Here is a 23,043-nt window from a genome sequence, read left to right on the forward strand (position 1 = left end):
AGGCTGGAAAGCAGCAGACTGCGGAAAAGCAAAGATGTGACGACTGCCTCGGTCTATTCCAACAAGATAGCTGACGGTGGAATTCCCCGACAGGGATGGAGAGTTATACAAGTATGTTTAGGGAATTGTAATGAAATTCATTGGATTGGATCTAATCCCAGGGAAATGAAAGACAAACTTCTTCAGGGAAAAGAAAAGAAATATTGAATTTTTCATCAACCAACATAATATAAATGTCTCTTTACCGCAGAAACCTTTGAGTTATTGCAGGAGATGCTGTTGTTGATTTCCAACTGTGTTGGGGAGTAATGTTTGGTTTGTGGTTTTAGCAGGAGGCCAAATATTTACTTCCTCTAATTAAATCAAATGATTTGTCTCAAAAGTCAAATGTTGTCATATCTCAGCTAACACCTTTCTAAACGCAATTAGAAAATACGGGATAATCAGGGCCGGCTCTAAGTTCTTTGGTGCTCAATGAAAGAGGGCCTCAAAGTTCACACCAAAAAAGAAACAACAGAAATGAAGGCCAAATCTTCAGTTAAGAAAAAAGAAGACAGTAAAGCTGTTTAAGTAGAACTTTATGTTGGGCTTGCACTGTCCCACAATCAACAGATACGTATCAAAATGAGTTACACTAATGTTACGTTCACACCAAAAGCAGCAAAGGTAGCAGGAGCAGCTAGTTTACATGCAAAGTCAATGGTTGATGCTTGTCAAGGCGCAGCAAAATGTCCCACAGCGCGTTTTGAGCAGCAGGCGTAGCTTGTCTGAGCAGCTGAAGCAGCGCGTCTTGAGCGTTTATGCATCTGATGCCCTCGAAGCGCCGCAAACGCAGCTGCTGCTCGAGTTTCAAAAATTTTACTTTTGCTGCTCGACGCACCACATTAACCAATCAGGGAAGCTAATCTGGGAGCTGGCAGGGAGAGAGACGCATCGCTGCTGGTGCAGATCACTAATATCACTCCTCTGAAACAGTTTATTAACACCTAAAGAAAAAAGGTTTACCAGCAGTGGGCTGCCACATCAAGCTCCTGAATTTTACGAACCAAACAGGAAAAGTTAGGCAGTCGACAGTGAAGAGTTCCTGTAAATTTTAAAATAAAACCCAGCCACCTACTTATGCTAACTTGTCAAGTATAGAAAAATGACAAAAAATGAGAGAGAGAGAAAAATTAGTTTTGTATTGGAACTCTAAGAAGGAGCCTGAAACTTCTTGGCGAGCACACACTGGATCACAACTAGTATGAAAGGTTTCAATTTCTTTGTCCCAGTTCCTGCTCCCAACTAGAAGCAATCGCTTTGGTTTAATCATTTTGAAAAATTTACTTTTACGATATCAGAGTAAGAGGAGGTTCTGGGTTTGTTTCCTGGCCCGGGTTCTTTCTGCATGGAGTTTCCATATTCTCCCTGTGCATGCGTGGGTTCTGTCCCGGAACTAACCCTTCCTACCATAGTAAAAAACATGACTGTTAGGTTAATTGACTTCTATAAATTGTCCTAGGTGTGAGTGTGTGTGTGGATGGTTCTATGTCTCTGTGTTGCCCTGTGAGAGACTGGTGACCTGTACAGGGTGTAGGGTGCCTCTCGCCCACAGACTGACAGAGATAGGGACGCATGCGGTGGCTGGCTGGCCCATGCGGAGGGCCTGCTTGGAATGTTTGAAAAATAGAAGATAAATTGTGACATATTTTAAAACAGCAAGTCAATCATAACCATATCACTGGTACTGAATAAAGTGTAGATGCCCTAATGCAAAAGTTTTTGTTTGTTTTGTTTTTTTTGTTTCAGATTGGGACAAGCAGAACAAAAGATAGAAATAGAGGAATGCTGGAAATATTTCATAATTTTTATAAAAACAAAAAAAAAAAAACAAAAAAAAACAATTAGAGCAAGATTGCCAGTATAATCAGACATGGAATAGGAAGAGAATAAAATAATAATGCTGAAAGACTGTTGGTGAGAAATGAATGAGCTTTGAAATGACACCAAGAAGGTCATTCAACAAATAAGTGTAATTTTAAATTATTGCTGTCCAATATCAAAACATTAAATTAGGGCTAGAGAGACCAGCAGGGAGGTTACACTGCTGCATTTGCATTATACTAACACTGTTGGACTTACCAGTATAACAAAAGAAATCTGTGAATGAATCAGTCCTTTAAAAAATGTTTCAGATAAAAAAATAAAAGATAAAGATAAAAGGTTTACAATTTAGGTTGAATGTTTGTTTTTTTTTCATAGTATTATTGCTATCTTTTCATGGCAGATTTTACTCTGGCTAGCAAAGAAACTGATATGTTCAGATTAAAGTAAGACAGTATCTCGTAATGTTAAATACTTGAAGCCAGAAGAAATAAATAAAATGAAAGGTACGTTTTTTTAAACTTTGGTGCAACTATAAAGGAAAATCATTAACTTTTCCTGGAAAAGCATAAACCTTCAATAGAAAGAACCAAACTTATGAAATATTGCTACAATGGAAGAAGGCAAGGTTATAAAAGTTTTTATTTTCTATAGTAACTTTCAGTAACATGACAATTTCAAGGACTATACATGAATGCACCATGAGAAGAAATAACACACAGAGAGGGAGTTTTTATATAAATTAAGATAATCTGCATATAAAGCCACAAATGCCCTCTGCTGCCACAAGTGTGTTTAGAACAGGGAGATGCTGAGCCATAAAGAGAGGCTAAACAGAAGATTAAAAGAAAAGGTTGCTACGGATTTTTATAAGATGATAGAGCTCATAGAGTTACTGTTGTTCAAATTGATGCTGATGAGTATGAGATTAAAAAAATAAAAAGATCCTGCTACCTACAATTTTCACTACATTTCCATTTGGGCTGCAGCCTATTTGGAAACTAAACTCAAGGTTGTGAACTCTAGCTTTGCCAATCACTGCTTAAAATCCTTGGGCCATTCTTGTTCTGCAACTTCAACTTCTGAGTAAGAAAAGGGATGTTTTTTTTCTGCAATTAAACTGCAATTAAAATCTTTTTAAAACGTTATTTTATTCAAACACAATTGAAACTCAAAGTGCTGAAGAGAGCAAGGCAAGGCATAAAGATAAACTTATTTTGAAATAAAACAGAACAGAATAGAAGTCATAGGTTTACAAAGCAATTGGCAAACAGGAGAAGTCTATAAAATGAGGACTAAGATGGCTTAATAGTATAAAGAAGAGATTTTTATAATTGAAGTGACTTAGTTTTATGATTTTGTTTCTCAGATCGACTTTTTTCTTGTATATCTGCTCATTCTTAGGGCTTTAGTCATGTTCACTAGATGTTAAGTTAGTTTCCCGCTGTGCCAATGATTTCAAATCTCTTCATTCTGTGTTAAATTGGTCACAGCTGCTCAATTATGGATATTTTATTTCTTCAATGCTGAGAGAAAGCTGTCTCTACATGCTTTTTAGATTACAATCATAAATGATGTAATATTTCTACTGTGCTAGTATAAATGATTGACAACATTAACAAGGTCAACATTCAAATGAAGAAGATTGTGATCAAGAGTCATGCAATGCTATAATAAATACATTGAGAAAACTGCTTTATTTCCCCTCACACTGTTTGGTAATAACATAAAGACCTGAACAATCGAGATACAAGTGAGAGGAACAGCTTTAGAAGCGTATGTTTCAGTTAGGTTGTTCATAAATATCTGCAAATGGTTAAGTGATTTAATGTCAAGTTCCCTGTATCAGTAGGGAAATGAAGGTTTATCGTACATTTTATCTAAAAAGACTGATCAGCCTCACCTGGATCACCCACTGGAGCCCTACTTCCAAACCTCAGCCAATCAACCTCGGGACAACACCTCTCCTGGAGCCAATCCGTTTGCAAGGTCTCTTTCTTCAAGCGCCATTCCTGACGCTCCTCCTGCTCACCAGCCATCTCTCTACCCACCTCCACCCCTTCTCCTCCCCAAGAATTGAATATCGGGTAAGGCTCCATCCCATTCACCCAGGGTTTATTCCACCATCAGTGGTGGAATAAACCATCGACCACCTAAAACCATCGATCTGATCATTCATCAGCTCTGAACACGAAGTGTCTGAGCGCCAACGAACTTATATTTACTATTCATGTCAATGAACTCTTCAAATGACAACCTCTCTCTCTATGAGTCTCTGCAGTTAAAGAAAGCATTGGATTGTCTTAAAAATGAATTTCCAATTTTAGAGAAGCTTCTTTAAAAGTTTTCCACTGAGTAGCAATGCATAGTCATAAAGGTAACTAGTGTCAGCCAATAGTTGATGTCAAATGGTAATGGCTTGGAAAATAAGCACCTTTATACTGTTCATGCTTTATTCTATATTTGTTACATTTAACATTATGAGGAGTGCTACTCTTCAGAGCTGTGGTCCAAAAAAACATATATTAGGTTTTGAATTGCTTGTCGCTTGTCTTCAAAAATATGATTAGTAATGAAATTGGAGTGATCTTTGACATTTTAAAAGCAGTCCTTAACAGATAAAATCAAAAGATTTTAATGGAAATTGAGTGAAATGATATAGTAGAGTCAGACACAGCTGATATATTTTCTTTCATGTTTAAATTGGTTGCAGACTGCAGTGCATGGCCAACTCTCCTCCCACGTTTGATCAATCCTTGAAGCCCTCGCTGATTTGTTTTGGGCCATGCAAGAGTGACAAAAATGTTATGTGTTTTTTATTATTGTGGCCTTTCAGACGTCAGCATGTGCACATGTCTGTGTATGAGCTTGAAATATCACATTAAAAGATTTAGCAGCAGCTTGGGTGGAGGAGGGTAAACAATTGTTGCCTCTTCAAACAGATTCCAGAGGAGATGGAAGCAATATTGTTTTTACCAAATGGAAAAATAAGGATCATACGCCAAACTGCTTTTAAGATTTTGATGCAAGGTAAAATATCACAATCTAGTCTGTTGACATAGAGTCTGCCTCATTATAGGAATAAGTTATTTAATCTTTTATAAGTTTGCTGACTACTCTTGTGGAGCATTAAGTTTGGTACCGCAGAGTTTGATAAGACTCCCTTACATACGTTATGAATGAATGTAGATGTATTAGTTGCTCCTGTTTTTTCTTTTTTATAAAGCTCATTAAACATTTTACATCAGTGGTAAATGGCCTGTACTTACATAGCGCTTTTTTTTTCCAAGAGAGGAGACTTGACCAAAGCGTTTTACACTACATTCAGTCATTCACCCATTCACGCACAAACTCACACACTAATGGTGGTAAGCTACATTGTAGCCACAGCTGCCCTGGGGCTCACTGAAAGAAGCAAGGTTACCGTAAACTGGCGCCACTGGGCCCTCTGACCACCATCAGTAGACAATGCAGGTGAAGTGTCTTGCCCAAGGACACAACGACACTGAAAGTGTTGATTTTGACAGCCATCTTAGATTTAGTCTTAGTCTTTTAGGACAAAAACTATTATTAGTTTTAGTCACATTTTGGTCATTATAATATGTGAACGTTTTAGTCAGTTTTAAACGACTAACATTTAAAAAGGTCTTAGTCTAGTTTTAGTCAGTTTTATTTTAAAAAAAGTTAACCTTTACAATTTTAAATAGCAACCAGATTCTTTACCAGACTGACAGCTTTTTAGGAATTAACGCCATACTTATACAAAAGTGCGTCACAAAAGTTGTGAAAATAGCAGATGTAGTTCAATACATCATATTGGTTAATATAGTAGACAGACAAGATAATGAAATGTACAATAAAATAATGGTTTTAGACATATAAGGTTTCCATCCAAGAGCAAATACTTCCTGCTCTACTATGAATTAAGCATTACACACTGATGAATAAAATCTTCATTACTCCATAAACAAAGAACAAAAACAGTCTTCTTGCTACTTTTTCAATCTAGGACAAAAATACAGAGAGAACCTACAGTACATAATTGAATTGTAATGCTATGCCAAGCCAGACCTAAATTGAATGAATATGCTAACTAATATGCTAATGTTGAAATATCTAAAGGAACCAGAGAAACAGTTTTAATGACAATACAAGGAAACATTTACATCATATTGAAATAGATAGAAATAAGAACTATGCGAGAGAAATATTCAAAGATCTTTGTACCTTTTCACCTGGCTCTTTATCCAAAAATAAACAGTATGCAATAAAATATTTGCTTTGGATATAATTTTTAGATTCCTTTTGGTAGAAACTAAAGAATGTGTAGAATAACATCTTGTAAGCTGGAAGAAATACAATCGTGGTAGTCAGACAAAGGGATTTTTTTTTTTAAATTGGCAGAGGATGATCAGCCACATATAGCTTATTAAGTAGTGAGAGCAGGAAGAGCCATACTGATGAGAGCGATCCATCGGTGTGGAGCATGAGGCGAAGACTTGGAGCAAAGACACGTTTCTACACAAGCACAGCTGGAAGAACAGAGTCCAGCGTGCAGTATCGAACCATTCTGGGTTACTTTCTCCCCTGCCACTTCTGCCATGATACATCTGTGGTCATGCAGAAAATGTACCGCTGCATACCAGGTGGGCTGCGTGACCAAACAAGACACAGCAGCATGGCTGATACTGCTTAGCTTGTCTAACAGATTACAGCACAATGATGCATTTTAAACATATGACACCACCCGCTTACATATTTATTTTGTCTCATAGACGAAAACTCACATCCGTGACTCACCAAGTTTTCGTCATCAAAGTTCCATGTCTAGCTCATCAGTTCTCTTTATAGTCATGAAAAAATGGATCGTTGATGAAATTATTTCGTTACCATCATCGTTGATGAAAACAACACTGCCCGAAACTCGGTTCTGGGAAAAGCGGGGGATGACTAAGATGAGAATAATGTGTTTCCCATCAATGCATGAGCTGTTTAAATATAGTTATTTTGTATTTGGCGGAGTCCTTCTTAGAGTCCAGTTGATAAATGTGAAATAAAATAAAGACATAAAAAAGTAATCAGAAGGGAATAATTTTTTTGTTGCTTTTGCATTGAATTAAAAATGCTGGGGAAATTTGACTCAATAAGATTCTACACTCTATAAAATAAATGCAGATTCAACTTAAAGAATTGCTTCAGTTCCTAACAAGTAATTGAATTAAGTTTGCCTAATTTTTTTTCAGCCTATAAACTTAATAAATTATGCTGGATATACTTGATTCTATTGCTTGTGTAGTGTAGATGACACTAGATCCATAGTTTCTAACATACCTCCACCCATTTCATACATCATCTTTCCTTGTGTCAGGGATTTTAAACAAGGTTAGAAATGAACTAAGTGACCCCAAGGTGATTGTGTTCAAGGACAACAGAGGGTACGCCCACCAATCACCTTAGAGCAGGTAATTGTCCTATTTTTCTCCTGCTCAGCTCTTTATAAGGTGACTTTACCCTCACTTAAACTATAGAGACATACCAATATTTTATTTTGTATAATGCATATAAAATTCAGACATGGGGAAAATGCTGATTCAGGGATGCTTTTATCAAAAGATACAACAAAAAACAAAGGAGACCAAAAAATATTTTTTTTCTTAAGAGCTGCTTCCTAGACTCCATCTTCCTTCCAGTCAGCATTTAAGAATAGGTTATTATCCAGACATTCAGACAGGGAAGAAGACAGTTAAAGGCTCATCACTTCAAATATCAAAATATACAAATATATTTCTCCTGCTGATTTTCTACCTCTGCATGTTTCGTCTATTCGAAGATGCTCAAACAACATTTGGCAGAGGAGCAGTACATGCCTCGTAGCTTGTTGTAATGGTAAAAAGAGGGCTTGGTTAATATATATCGGAGTAAATTGTTTGACAGCTAATAATGTTCATCTACCAATTGATGATTGCTTTCCATGAGGACCAACTGTGTTAACCAATGGGGGCTGGTAATCTCCACTACTTCTATTGCTGAATTAATACTTTAAAGAGCAATAAATAGTAATGGACACCTAGTGTTTTATATTAGAACAAAACAATGCCCAGCGTGGTGACTGTTGTGCAGGTTGCCAAGCCAAGAGAGTAGTTTTTTAAGTAAATCTCATACTTATTACTTCTCTAAACCAAATGTTCACACATCAAAAGTATACCTCACACTGATTTGTAGCTGCCAAAGAACTAGTGGGATGATGTGTCATGTGGTTCCTTTTTAAATTACATTGTTTTCTTCTTCTCTTCTCTCCTCTGTGCTGAAAAAAGAATCATCCTTATTGTTCTGAACTTTCTCCAACAGTCAGCATGTATAACGATCTCTTCTCTACTATGCCATGGTTCATGTCTAATTAGTTGGATCTTTTTCACTCTATTCTGACTGAGGCTTTTCTACAATAAAATCACATTTAATCCTGCGCAAATCATACGGTGGTTTAACATTGTCGAGTAGGGGAGGAGGTTTGAAAGGACCCAAATGCAGACACAAAAAACTGAAGTGGTTTCTTGAATATCTAATTAACCAAAAAGTTCAACAGAAGCAAAACATCCAAAACATAAATCTACAAAAACTGAGAACCAGGAAAACTTAAAAAAAAAAAAAGGGGACAAAGAAATGATGACAAACCACAAAAAGTGACCGAACAGGAGGAGACTATATAGGAGAGACAAACAAAGACCAGGCTAATTAGCAGATTGGGAGCAGGTGTGAACAGAGCCAATAAGGGAACTAGGGAAAAGGAGGCTGACACAAGAGGGCAAACAAGAAATATCTAGACACTCAAATAAAAGAAAAAAAATAACTAGAACACAAAAATAGAAATAAGACCAATGAAAACTCAGAGATAAACTCTGAGATAAAACAAAACCATGACAAACATAATATTATCTAAAAGGACAGCTAACCTCTGAATCTACTTTGGAACACCCCTCATGTTTAACAGCTGTACTGAATTAAAATTTTGAACCAATAGTGGTATTGGCCCAAAATATATTGTGAAGTCACTGCTGATGGGCATAATGCGGCTCCATGTCATGCATGCCTCTGTACAGATTTGGAATAAAGATTTTTGCTATCTTGCTATTAATTTTAAGTTCAGGAATATATATTATATAATATTAGCATTTATTTACCTTACCACATCCAGCTCAGCCCTCACACCCCTGACATTCCCTGGCACATTTTTAAAATATTAGATGTGGGCGGAGCATGGCATCTAGTAGGGGGGTATAGACAGTCTTTGAGGAGAAGCACACCAATTTAACAAGGCTTCTATACCATTTTATTTTACAAATTTTCATAAATTAACCTTCATTTTTTGTAGTTTAATTTTATGAGTCGTATAAAAGTTTTAAAGGTTCTAAAACTCTTTGTTTTGACCTAATTTGTTATATTTCAAAAACATGATATTTTTAATAGGGGTGTGTTTCAAATTTATGGGGATTTTACATTACTCTACCACCTCTTTATACAGTCAGAATTTCCACTCAAATAGGGTGGAAATAGGATGTAGCTGTTAAAGATGCAGTCTAGAAGACACAAGTGCTGCTCATTATTTTTTGATTATTTCTCCAACTTAGAGTTGTCTGGGATGCTTGTAATGAAGAATTGGAGGGAAAAAAATCTCTGAATAACTTCTTGTTTTCTAGTTTCTGCTACTCTTGTGAATATGTTATTGTTGTGCCTTACTCATTCTGTCATTGCTCATGTTGCAAAACCCATCAACTATCTGCAATCCTACCAGAGCCTCACAGGATAGATACAAACACTCATTCATACCTCCTGCAGGCTATAAATAATTTAAAACTCAAACCATTCCTGTTTTACCCCTCCTTTGTGCAAAGCTGTTTAGAGCAGCCATGTTATAACTCCTATCACATCTACCTTCTCAGGAGCGTTGAGGAATAGGTCTCATGATACGTCTTCATTTCAATGAAACGTCTCACCAAAGATGATATAACATACCATGTTGCTTGAGCAGAGGCCTGTAATACAGCCAGGACCACTTCTCATCAAAATCATAGTTCAAACAATGTGCAGTTACATGCAGGAGCAGTGTATTCGGCTTCACATCCAGCTTAAAACACCTCGGGCAAAGAGCAGCCGCAGCAAAAGAACCCAATGGAAAACAGAGCAGCATCAGTGACAAGAATGACACTGATTGAATCAGACATGATTTAAAAAGGAGCTGAATGGAAATGGGTTGTTAAACAGAGGAGGAAATGCCCAGTGTTAATGCACAAGGAGGTTAAACACAAGCTTTTTAATACCAGCAAAATGTGCAGAAAGTATCATGAGAAGATATGTACTGGTGGTGATTGTGAAGGAAATCACAGTTTGAGTTTTTGATTCAAGCTTAAATGGTAAAAATATGTTTTTAGAACCTGAAAATTATTAGTCTAAAGTATGAAAGATAAAAAAAAATTCCATGTGACCTTTCTATTATTTATTTTCTCCCTTTTCTTAACCTAAAACTTCCTTATCAGCTTTTGTTTTTTTAAGATCTGATTGCTATAACCATGGTCTTATATACAGTAGCAGAGGCTATGCATCAGAAGCATAAATGGGCATTTAGAGTTAGAGAAACCTTATTGTCATTTTGTATGCACAAAGTGTGATTTTTTTATGAAAAATACATTTTACAAGTAAATTTACAGTTTCTTTCTAATGTTTTTTTTTTGTCTTTTGAAGTGTATCCTGGCCTCTAGGCAAGGTACCCATTTTAAAGGAGGCCTTGGTTTGGTTAAATAAAGGTTGTGTCAGGGCTCAGAACAGGAGAGTCTAGAGTCTAAAGACAGGTCAGGCAAACAGATCAGATGGGAAGAGGCAGGCGAAATGCTTGAGAGGCAGAACAGGATCAGGTAATCAGAAAGACTAAGCTAGGACTGGAACGCTCTCACCACTGGCTCGAGAATAATCTGGCACTGATGACTGGTTAGAGAGCTGGTTAAAGAGAAGCATGAACCAATGGATTTGATGAATGGCAATGACAAATTCAGCGGAGTTAGACTGGTGAATGAAATGAGTAATCAAGGCAGTAGTTACCGCAAAGATCATGACAGGTTTACAATAAGAGCAAAAGATAAAGAAGTCTGAGCAAACAAGGTTGCAATCCTATTAAACCGTAATAACTATATGAACTTTCTATTTATGGCAGCAGTTAGAGAGCTGTAGTTTTTTTTTTATAATTTCATATGGCATGAAACCAATTTTAAAATGCTTTTATGATTTGAATGTGTCCATTACAAAAAGATCTGCTAATGTACAGTGATAATTATTGAAACAAATAATTAAACACTATCTCCTCATTTTCCTCCTGCATGCCTATCAATATGGTAATTAGCAAAGGAGTGGCTTCCTTTGTGTAAATATTCTTGCCAGTTCAGTGATTGTATATTAATATTTGAACAACATTTCTAATCAGCACATGTTTTGCATTAAATTTAAAAGAGTTATTACGTCCAAAAAATATTCACAATCGAACCTAAAGATTTCCAGCAGGAAGACAGACAAAAACATCTGACTGCTTTGTTGCTGTAGTAGTGTTGGAGCTAAACTACCAAAAATGTGACCTCCACTGAAAGGTATAGTGGAGGATGTTTGCAAATTTTTGAAAAGACCCGCTCTCAGCACTTAAAAAAATGCACATGCACAACCCTTTACCCTCTCCCAAGAGAGAAACCATTAAACCTATTGAATGCGTTTGAAAGCATGCAAGAGCCCATTTCTCCTTGTGCTTGCTCTGTTTAAATGTTGTTGTTTGCATCGCTCATACAAGCTTACTTTCGAAAAGAAGATATGCAATTTTTCCACTATGTCAGAGTCAACACGGGAAGGTGAAAATGGGGACCAGCATGTAGGACAGCCTTACCTAAACATATCACCAGAATGATTGACAATTAGGAGGCACAACCAAGGGCCGGAGGGGGCCTGGTTTGGGGAGCAGCGGTTCTTGTCACTGCTTTTTGCGGATGATGTGGTTCTGCTGGCTCCCTTCTGCTGAGACCTACACCATACACTGGGGCGGATTGTAGCCAAATCTATAGGGACCAGGATGAAAAGCAGCACCTCCAAGTCTGAAGCCATGGAGAGTTCCTGCCTCAAGAGAGGGAGTTCAAGTACCTTAGGGTCCTGTTCATGAGCGACGAGAGACAGGAGCAGGAGAATAATAGACAGATCTGCTGACAGGCTGTTGCTACAATGCAGACACTGCACTGGTCTGTCATGGTGTACATGAGGTCCTGGATACAAGCAGCCAAAATGAGCTTTCTCCATGGGTCGGCTAGGGCACTCACCTTAGAGATTCACATCAAAAGGAGTCAGCTATCAGCTGAGGTGACTCCTTTTAATGTGGAGGAGAGAACATTTTCGGATGCCCCCTGGATCTCTGTCTTGAGAGGTGTTCCATGCACGTCCCACCGGGAGGAAGCCCAGGGGACAACCCAGGACATGCTGTAGAGACTATGTCTCTGGGCTGGCCTGGGAGCACCTCAGGTTTCCCCCAGCAGAGCTGGAGGAGATGTCTGTGGAGAGGGAAGTTTGGTAGTCTCTGCTGAGACTGCTGCCCGCTTGACCAGGTCCTGGATAAATCGGAAGATGATGAGTATGAATACCATTAACAGGTCTTGATAAAATGCCTGCATGTTGGTTCATTATTGGCTGTTGTGACTCATTCGTTATTTGATAATCAAAAACTGTCATACTCTGTGGTCTAGGTGCAGCTCTGTTTTTCTTTCTCTCCCTCCTCTGCAGGGCTGGACAGGCAGGTGCGTTGCATCAAAGCTAATTACCAGCCTTCATAAGGAGCTGGAACCAGGAGGAGGGCATCAGTTCGTTTACGCTTCAGTGTGAAAACCATCCAGTGAAAGATCTGAAAAACCCACGCCTGGGATCAGAATCAGAAAAACTCCTGAAAACCTTCTCGTACCAGAGAAGAAACCCGGATCCTTCTGTCAGCCCTCCTGCCTGCGCTCAACTGCCTGTCCACCCTCCAACAAACCAACACAGAGAGAGGATCTGAATCTGCACCAACAACCCGGACAACTGAACAGCACTTCTTCCCCCAAACCAAGCCCAAGCCACCTACTCAGTGAGTTCACCATCCTCCCTATCTTTCCCAGCAGAACTCAAAAGACCCCTGACCAACTGAAATTCAATCTTATTCATCTCCATTTTTTTTCAAAAAACTTTTCTAATATACCAACTGTTTCAGTTATTGCGCCCATTCAGAGTCACACGTTCAAAATATGACAGAAGCCTAACTCTGGGGTGCAATTACTAAATGCAGTATCCTATCAGGGTTTACTGCTTGGTAAACATGAACATTTAATTCAGACAATGATCCAGCAACAGACACAAGTCATGCAAACAATTAACACCCTAACCCAAGAGTTTCAGGATATGAAGGCCAAGTTAGATTCTAATCCACCAACCTCTGTATCTTCTCCAGCGACCAGTCCTCCTGTAGCCTCCACTTCATAGCCCATGCCCGGAGTTGGGATTTAAATTCCAGTCCCCGAACTGTTTTCTGGAGACCTGAGTAAGTCCAGAGGGTTTCTCTTTCAATGTTCCAGATGCCAGATGGGAAAACCGAGCTTTAAAAAACGGTTTTCCTCATTGCACTCTCCGATAACTTAAAGGACGAGCTAGCTAGCCGCGACAAGCCAGATAGTGTTGAGGAGCTAATCGAGCTTGCTATTCGGCTAGACGAACGGCTTCAGGAGAGAGCTCATGAAAGGCAGGGCCAGGTTTGTTGGCTCAATGCCCCAGTTTACCGGTTCCATGTGCGTCACACCAGCTCCGACTAGTCCTTCCTGAAAACCAACTTATCGAGGAGCCTATGCAGATAGGACGTGCCCACTTAACCGCTGAGCAAAGGGACAAATGATAAGGGACAGGTTATGCCTTTACTGTGGAGCCACGGGACATTTTCGCTTTAACTGCCCGATTCGGCCAAAAGAATTGCCCCGTCAGTAGTTCAATGGGTACTGGCGAGCGCCTGTTCTGAAAACCCCAGCCCCAGATTTTTGTTACAGGCAGTAATTTGCCAACAACACGCCCAACATTCAGTTTTAGGCCTTGTTGACTCTGGCTCCGAACAACCTTATTGATCCCGTTTTGGTTGAAAGTTTACAAATTCCTGTTAGCAATTTACCCACCACGGTTTCTGTTACAGCCTTAGATGGCAGCCCTTTGGCCACCATAACCCAGTAAACACTTCCTTTTCAATTGATCACCTTTGGTAACCATCACGAGTCCCTATCTTTTTTTATTTTTTCGACTAATCACTCCCTGGTTGTTTTAGGTTATCTTTGGCTAGCAGCACACAATCCCCATATTAACTGGAGAAACTCCTGAATTTCGACCCGGAGCTCCAGTTGTCTGGCTACAATCAGCCCTTCCTCAGCCTTCGGCAGGTCCTGTTTCTCCTACGGTTTCTGCAGACCTTTCTAATATTCCACCCGAGTACCACAATCCTCAGCGAGTTTTTATTAAAGACCTAGCTCTTAGCCTTCCACCTCTCCGCCCTTATGATTATGATTGATGTAGATCTCCTTCCAGGAGTCCCTCTGGCATCAGCTCGCCTTTACAAACTGTCCGAGTCTGACCGGGGTGCTATGGGACACTATGTCAATGACTCTTTAAGCAGGTATCATTCGGCCATCATCCAGTGAAAGACCAGGAAAACCCTGGCCTGGGATCAGAATCAGAAAAACTCCTGGAAACCTTCTTTTACCAGAGAAGAACTCACAAGACACCTGACCAGCTGAAATTCAATCTTGTTTATGTCCATTTTTACAATAAACTATTGTAATATACCAACTTTTTCAGTTATTGCGCCTATTCAGAGTCAAACATTCAAATTATGGCAAAAACTGGATCACTTCACCTACCTTTGCACAATATAAGTTCCTGCCATGATATCTTGGTAGAGAGTTTCTTCTGTTTTATAAATGCAATGTAATAGAATTACAGAGGTGCTGACATGATATCTTTAAAAAAAAAAAAAACATTGCAAAACCATTTATGAACTACACCATTGTATTTCTGAATCTACCTTTTTTAAGATAGATTTATTTAAAGCAAGAGTGAAAATATATGTGACTTTTAATGTTAAGGATATATGTATGTTTTTCTTCTAAGTAATTCTGTTTAATGTTATTAATATTTTTATCTCCAGCTTCTCTGTCAGTATTACACTGTGAAACAGATAAAATGTTCAATATATTCTCCTTTGTCTGTTGTTTCTATTTCTGACTAACATACAGTGGCTCTATATTATTCCTAAAGCAATGCATTTAATCTGAGTCTATATGGACATTTCTGTTGACCAAGCTCCCTACTTTAAAGCATTTCTGTCAGATATTGTGACTATCATCTATGGTTTTTTGATTATAATAACCAGAATACTGAGTGTTTCAGAACCACAGCCCTGATTCCTTGATTAAGTCGCATGTGTAACTACAAAAAGGATTTGTTCTGCTGGAGTGTTTTTTTTTTCTCTCTCTCTGAAAGGGCGCCTGATTTACTGCACCTGTTTTTTGTGTATTTTAAGTGACCTGTGAACATGAATCCATAAAAACTGATGAAAAAGGGCCCCTGAAATGTTTGCTATTGATTGCAATCTTTCTTTTTCTCCTTCAACAGAAATGCTTTTCAAAAGAATATTTTAATCTTTGCTTGATTTATTATTTTTCCAAAACTGCTTGCATTTAATTTGTGCTATTTTAACTCTTACAGCTTCTGCTTGAGAGACACTACTTAATTTGTCTGTTTTTTTTTGTTTCTAGTTGTAGTTTTTGTATAGCTTTTTTGTGTGTTTCTGCATGATAATCATTATCCAAGATTAAGAAATAAATAAAAAAGATTGGAAGAGATGAAGGCATGTTACATAACAGACATCAAACAGTGGCTGCAAATGTCCTCGAAGACCAAAAGTGTCTTGAATAAATCTCAAGCCCTCCAATGGACATGGAAAAAAGGTTTGCAGGTCTGGCATGATTAGGGACAGAACAAACAACATGTGTTTACTGATGACAAAAGACAACGCTAACGGAATGGACGGCATGCTCTGCTATAGTAACATGTTTTGAACTGGTCTTAAAGGTTGGAGAAGCTTTATTTCACTAAAGGTTAAAAGCTGTTATAACATGTTTTCTTCATATGCTCATTACATTTCGATTACCAAGTATGACCAAGAGTCATTTAATGGAATCCTGATGTCTCTTTGCTGCTAGCTATTCCAAAGAGGGTAAAGAATCAATAGACTAAAGATTATTGGTTCCTGGTTAAGCAAATCATTTAATAAAACATTATTTGGATAATAATGTTTGATTCACCTCATGGATTTGCATTGTGAATTGCTCTGAAAACATTCCAAGCTAATTTCATCATATGTGGTGAATTTATTACATGTATGTGCAAAATTAACTGTTCTACCATGATTAGTGCTCGAATCCCTCTTTCATTTATTGTATTAAAACACAGCCAGTAGGGCGTGTGTTCATAAACAGTATGTAACAGCCTAAATAATATCTGATTAAATAAGATATTTTACCACCCCTACCGGGGAAGGCAATAACAATCTTAAATATCAGAAATATAAATTCCGAGCTGGCTGGGAATAGAATAGAATTTAAAATCCCAACATTAATGTAACATCCTACCTGTATGGGCGTTGAACTTGAAATCACAACATTAATTGACGTCCCTGGGTGGGCATTGAATATAACAATCATTCTGCTTATATATGAGCATAAACCTAGAGTCATTATTGAAAACCATGTGAATTCATTATAATCAGCTCTTACCACCCAATAATTAGATCTTAAAGTCACAAACTAAGAATCCAATACCATATGTCTAAGCTTATATGAGAAGAAAATATAACCTTTGACATTCCTGGAGTTTCAAAATATAGAAACTTAACAAAAGCTAAGAACTCCAAAATATCTCTAGAGCTGGTGATAACCAACTTAACTTATATGCAAAAACTCAGATGATTCGAATCAATGTGATCCCTTTGGTCCAACTACATTGAAAAATATAACTTCCAAATTAATCTTATTGTTCGAACAAAAGTTATGCACATCCATGACTAGATGCGGCCATTTGTGGTTTCTATAACCACATCCCAAAAAAAAGAAAGCATTTCAGTCATTTCCAGTCCAAAATAGGTTAAATGCCTCAAAATTAAAATAAAAGTAATGTCACCTAAATAATCTATTTTATATTAGTGAGCTTTACAGAAGGTTTGTTTGGAAAAAGTAGACATTGTTTTATTTATATTTATATGATAATATGGTCTGATTAATCACTTTATAAAGCACTTTAAAACCACTCAAAAAGGACTTTATAACCCAATACACTAGTCAGAAAGTATATCTACAGTTGTGGCTGCTGTCTATATGTTTACTTCCTGCATGATCTGTCTGTATTAAAATCATGACCTCTGTGTGACGTTTCTACAGCTATTAAGTTAATCCTTCCTTACAACTCAAGCATCTTTCTCTTTGATAAAAAAAAGAGTCAAATGGAAATATTCATCCTCTTCACTGCTTACCTACCAATTTGCCCCATTGTGTTTCCTCTAAAGGGGGTCCTTAAAACCAAAATACATTGTTATTGGGCAGATACTGATTGAACATATAACTCTTAGAAGCAATGGGCTTTTCAACACAACCTAATGACGTAATATGAATCTAGTTTTTGCAGGTGTGACTTAGGTCTTTTGAAGTTAAGGGGTGTTGCAAATTTCTCAAAAGCTCATAAAAACATTTTTCTGCCTCTTTCTTGTTGTTTCTCACTTCTATGATTTGTTCGGGGCGGGGGGGGTTGCCTAAAATGTAAACATATTTGTTATTTATCTACAAATAATCTTTTATGTTTATATTTATATTTGCTCTTGTGGCAATCAAGGAGTCTGCAGGCTCTCTTTATGTCATTCACTCCCAGATTATGAGTGCAGTAAGCTGTTCTAAAGTCTGTTCTCTTGAGATAGACAAATATGGAAAACAAATCACATATGAAGGAAGAGGTGAAGGGAGATGGGCAGCAAGAAAGATAGAGCATGATAGATAGCGACCATGGAACAATAAAATATGCATCAGGGCTCTTGTGAAATTTTAATCCAGACTGTTGACTGGAAATTGACCCTGTTGTGACCCAACGCTTGCAGGGGGAGGGGCGCGTCCATAGAGGGATGCTAGAGGGGAGCGGGGAAACCAGAAGCAGGGAGAGGAAATTGTGAGAGGGAAGAGAGTAATAAGGCCGGCTGGAGCTGTAGAGTAATTTTATCTGTCTGATTGCCAGAGTGTCTAAGTGTCCCATTACTGTAGAAGAAAATGGGTTGTCTACACATCTTTGTAAAGATATTTCAAGGGAGAAAACATATTTTGATGTTATGTTTTTAAGCAAAGGATGCTCTGTTCGGATCAAAGTTCCTTTAAAATTGGTTATTAACAACATCTAACTCTCAAAATATACTCTTAGCTGTAAAAAGTTTAGAGAGATCAATCTTTTGAGCAATTGTCAAAAAATATATATAATCAGAACATTGAACCGAATCTGGCTCATCAGTTGTTTCGAAACAAAAGATATTCATGTCTGCAAAGTAAACTGAACATAATGACCAGGCAGAGCTATGTAACTTCTAGGTTTTAGTTTGATGTTTTTATTTAGTATTTCAGAGCTGATGTCTGAAATCTGAATCTCTTATCCTTGATTTTTATCATTACCATTTGTCAAGCTTGTGTTTCGAAAAATATGTTAAATAAGAAGGAAGGTTGGCAAAGATACATGCAGAACACCATTTATACTCTATTTTCAGGACCTTTCTCAAAGCTCTGGCATTTATGGCAAAGTTAAATTGGTTAACAGCAGCTCTTAATGTGGAGCTTGCTGAGAAAGAAAGCACTGAGCCTTAAGGTATTTTGATTCCTACATAGTTTTCTGGTATTTGGACTTGTGAGGCACTCTTGTGTGATGCAACATACACATATTTCAGCCGAACGCTTTAACCTATGAAACTGTTTTTGCAGCTCTTATCAAAAGGCATGCTGAAGCATGACGTATTTTTCTCTTTCATGAAACTCAGTGTATGAAACATTTAATATGAATGTTATATTTGCTTTAAATTCTGGCTTTATTCGATATATTTGTGAGATTTTTTTCCGATGTCTAAAGAAAAAGTGTTTGATATTGACTGCTGGTGTAAGATACATGTAACCTTATCAGTTCATGTGGTTTATTTCCCAAACTTTTTCCCCAAAACTTACATCCAATTGGTTGAATGTCTCTAACCAGCATAGTCCACTGCAGAATCAATGCTTCCACAGGGGTGACATCTGTGCAACTGAAAACTCAGCAATGAGATTTTCCCCAAAGTCAGGGGAGGATTAAAATGTCATTTTCTTTAGCACAGCTGTGCAGAATGTTCTGTTTACATGCTTTCTATGTTCTGTCTATTTCTTTGAAAAGTTATTAGTAGACTGCCATGTTTTGGTTTAGTGTCCGACTAAGGTAAGACTGAATAAAAACAAATACAGCAAAACTTTCAGAATTGAAGATCATATCAAATGGCAAATTCAGAACAGGTAGGGCAATGGAAGAACAGGAGCAGAAGGAACCTGTAAGAGGGGAGGAAAACTTGAGAGCTTTAAAAAAACAGAAACATATAAGAAACCTAACTCAAACACCTGTGGATTATGACAGTTTTGGCTTCACTTGGTAGGTTATTTTAAGCTGCATCTTAGAAAAGCGTTCAAAATGTAGGATTTTCACAATACTAAAATTCCAAACCTTATATTGATACCCAGCAAAATATTCGACTACTTAAAAACATTTTAAATACCATGGGGATACAAATATCAACATTATTAAATATCAACATGTAAAAGTCTCCTTTTTGAATTTCGACATGGAACATGTTTTTTTTTACAGAATCATAGATTCTGTAAAAAAAATAAATAAATAAATAAATGCAAAATACATAAGCTCAAATATAAAAATATTTTAAAGTTGTATGAGGTATTGTTCTCTTAATATGAAAATAATCTAGGAATCTAAAATAAACACAAAAATAGAAAAAATATGAAAACAACACTTGTTTTAGTATCAATAGGTTTTCACCAGGTTTGCAGACACTGCATGAGGGATGTTGGCCTTGTGGAGGTATACAATTTTGTCTGTACTGTCTTTGGATAGCTCTTTGATTTGGCCATGTTAGTTAATAAATTAAAGCTAGTTTAATTTAATAAATGGAGTTTGACATTTTGAAGGCAGACTAATTGTCATGACTCAGAACAGAGGACCTAGTATTTGAGGTAGGACAGACAGTGGGATAATTATAAAGTGTTTATTAAAAACAAAACATCTGTGGAACTGTGGTAGCAGTGGCTAGGGCATCTGAGTCAGGAAACTCTGGACAGAGGAAAACACAGGTTAGTCCATGCCCAGAGAACAATGTAGGATCCAGCCAGTTTGCTGCCAACAAGATGCGATGGGCACTGCCCAGAGTGTCCCAGATGCTGCAGCCATGGAGAACAAGCAGGCGTCAAAAGCCCGGTCAGGCAAAAGCTAAGAACAGGAACAGACAGGCTAAGAATTCCAGGCATCCGAAGACAGTTCAGGCAAACCATTCAGAACAGAACAGGCAGGCTCAGAGGTCCCAGAGTTCAAAGCCCTGTCAGGCAAACAGAACATAACAGGAACAGACAGGCTCAGAGGTCCAAAGACAATTCAGGAAAATGGTTCAGAAGGTAACAGGCAGGCTCAGAGGTCCAGAAGTCTGAAGCCCAGTCAGGCAACAGATTAGAATAAGAACAAGCAGGCTCAGAGGTCCAAGGGTCCAAAGACAATTATGACAAACTGCTCAGAAGCAAACAGGCAGGCTCAGAGGTTTTTAACCCATCCCCTTGGGGAGCAGTGGGCTGCCATTTGGGGCACCTGGGGAGCAGAGCAGTGTGGGGCTAAGGGTCTTTGCTCAGAAAGCCAGTGTGGCAGCTGTGGGAGTAGGTTTCAAACTCACAACATCGGGATTCCAAGCTCAGATCAGAACATGCAGCTGCAGTGGTTGAGAGGCAGAAAAGGTCAGGATCAAGAAATCATAAACACCTAGGAACTTTAAAAAAAAAAAAACTCTCAACAATAATAATCTGGCACTGATGACAGGATGCAAGCAAATATAGCAAGGAGCAGGTGGATCAGATGAGCATTGATTAGAAAACGTAGTAAACCAGAGTTAGACAGGTGAATGGGATGAGCAATTAAGCCAGTCATCAGTGCCTAGATCATGATACTAACAGGTCTTTGAAGGTCAGAATTATAGCTGATAGACAGGTGTTCAAATACTTATTTGCAGCTGTATCATGCAGATAAATAGTTCAATCAAAAGTTTTATTTCTATTTAATTAATAAAGATATGCATTTAATTAGCAAAAAAATATAGCCTTCTTCTGTATCAAATACAGTGAATTTAATGAAACAGAAAAGCTGTGGGTGAGCTAGACAGAGAAGAAGAGAGGACTTTTTTTTTAAATCAAATATCCCTCTCTGTGTGGCATGTTGTTTTTTTTTTTGTTTTTGTTTTTTTGTTTTTAAATGGCATCTTTTATTTCAAAGTTTATTCATGTGAAGTGACGCCAGAGGACTTCTTCTACTGTATAAGATGTTCCATTACAGCCTGACTAGAATTACTAATAAATTATGACTGCTCATCTTTACCAAGTTTATTCCGAGAAAAAATATTTTTAATCACCTTTAGTTAAATCTGTGGCTTGTGCAATATTATGTAAGTCATTTAAAAGGATTAAATAAACTTATAGAGTATTAATTCTTCTTAGAAGGTGAACTTCTTTAAAAACCTTTAAGTGCATCTTTGTGTGCATTTAAACTTAAAGAGTGGGCTACCAGCAGCTTCAAACACTCCCTCAACCTCTAGTGCGCTGGCCCATAGCTTCATTAATAACCCTTGCGTTTGCTGAATGGGGCTCAGGCGATCTATTGCAGTCTATTGCAGTGTTGTTTTTGTTTGGCCCTGGTCACAGTGATTCCTGGGAGATGACAGCATCATAAATCTACAGCTTATTCATGGAGCTAACCTGACCTTTACAGCAACAGCAGAAGGGAGGGAGGCAGAGATGAAAACTGTGGTGGTGGTGGTGGGGGGGGGGTCGTAGAAAAGGCCATGGAAAAAAGAGAAAATGAACGAAGAGTGGGAGAGGTTAAAAAGTTTAAAGGTAGAGCAAAGGGGATGATAATCACAAAGAGTTGAAAGGAGGGATATAAGAGCAGTGGAAGGTGACTGAAGACCAAAGCATGTAGAGAAGAAGAATAGCCACCTCTGGCTCAGGGAGATGTGAAAGAAGAAAGAAAAGGACATTCAGAGGAGAATAGGGAAGGGGAAAGAGAGGGAAGGCAGTCAGAGGATGGAATTGGTGGGACAGAGAGGTTATTACAGAATGACAGCAATCAATGAGTGTGAAGGGAGACAGAGAGATAGAGAATTGTATAACTGTGTGTGTGTGTGCCTCAGTCGATAGAGCCGATCTCTCCGGGACCTCCGTCACCTGTCGAGTCTTTAATAAAGTCTCTGTGTTAGGGGTTTTTGTTGACTCTCCGATGGCACCGCATCTCTCTGCTTGAGCAGTCTCCCACATGACCAACAATACTGCACACTCATTCAGAGTAGTTTCTTACGAGCGCCTGTATGTCATGCTTTCCTGAGTCAGAACCGTGTTTTACTCACAGAGTGTCAATCATCTTATTGTGTCAATCGTCACCTTTTAAATAAGGATTTAGATCGAGTTCTTCATAAGCAAGAACCGTTCTATAAAGACGCTTGGAAGTAATTAGCTGACGATATCTCTGTCATCTATGTATAATAATCCTGCTATTAAAAAAAGCTGTCATATGTGGAGGCACTGTATGTAATGTATATTTCCCATGCACCTTTTTCTTCCTTTGGCACATTCTTCTTTCCTTTTTTGACTATTTGAGCTGATGTAACAAGTAAATTTCTCCACTTTGAGATCAATAAAGTGAATCAATCAATTTTCGTGTGATAATTTTATACAAGCATCAGTTCGAAAATATACCGTAACCCTGCTTATTTTCTCACTTTAGAACCCCAAACAT

The sequence above is a fragment of the Cyprinodon variegatus genome, unplaced genomic scaffold (genome assembly GCF_000732505.1).
Source record: "Cyprinodon variegatus isolate N-32 unplaced genomic scaffold, C_variegatus-1.0 Scaffold404, whole genome shotgun sequence".
In the NCBI taxonomy this organism is placed as follows: Eukaryota; Metazoa; Chordata; class Actinopteri; order Cyprinodontiformes; family Cyprinodontidae; genus Cyprinodon; species Cyprinodon variegatus.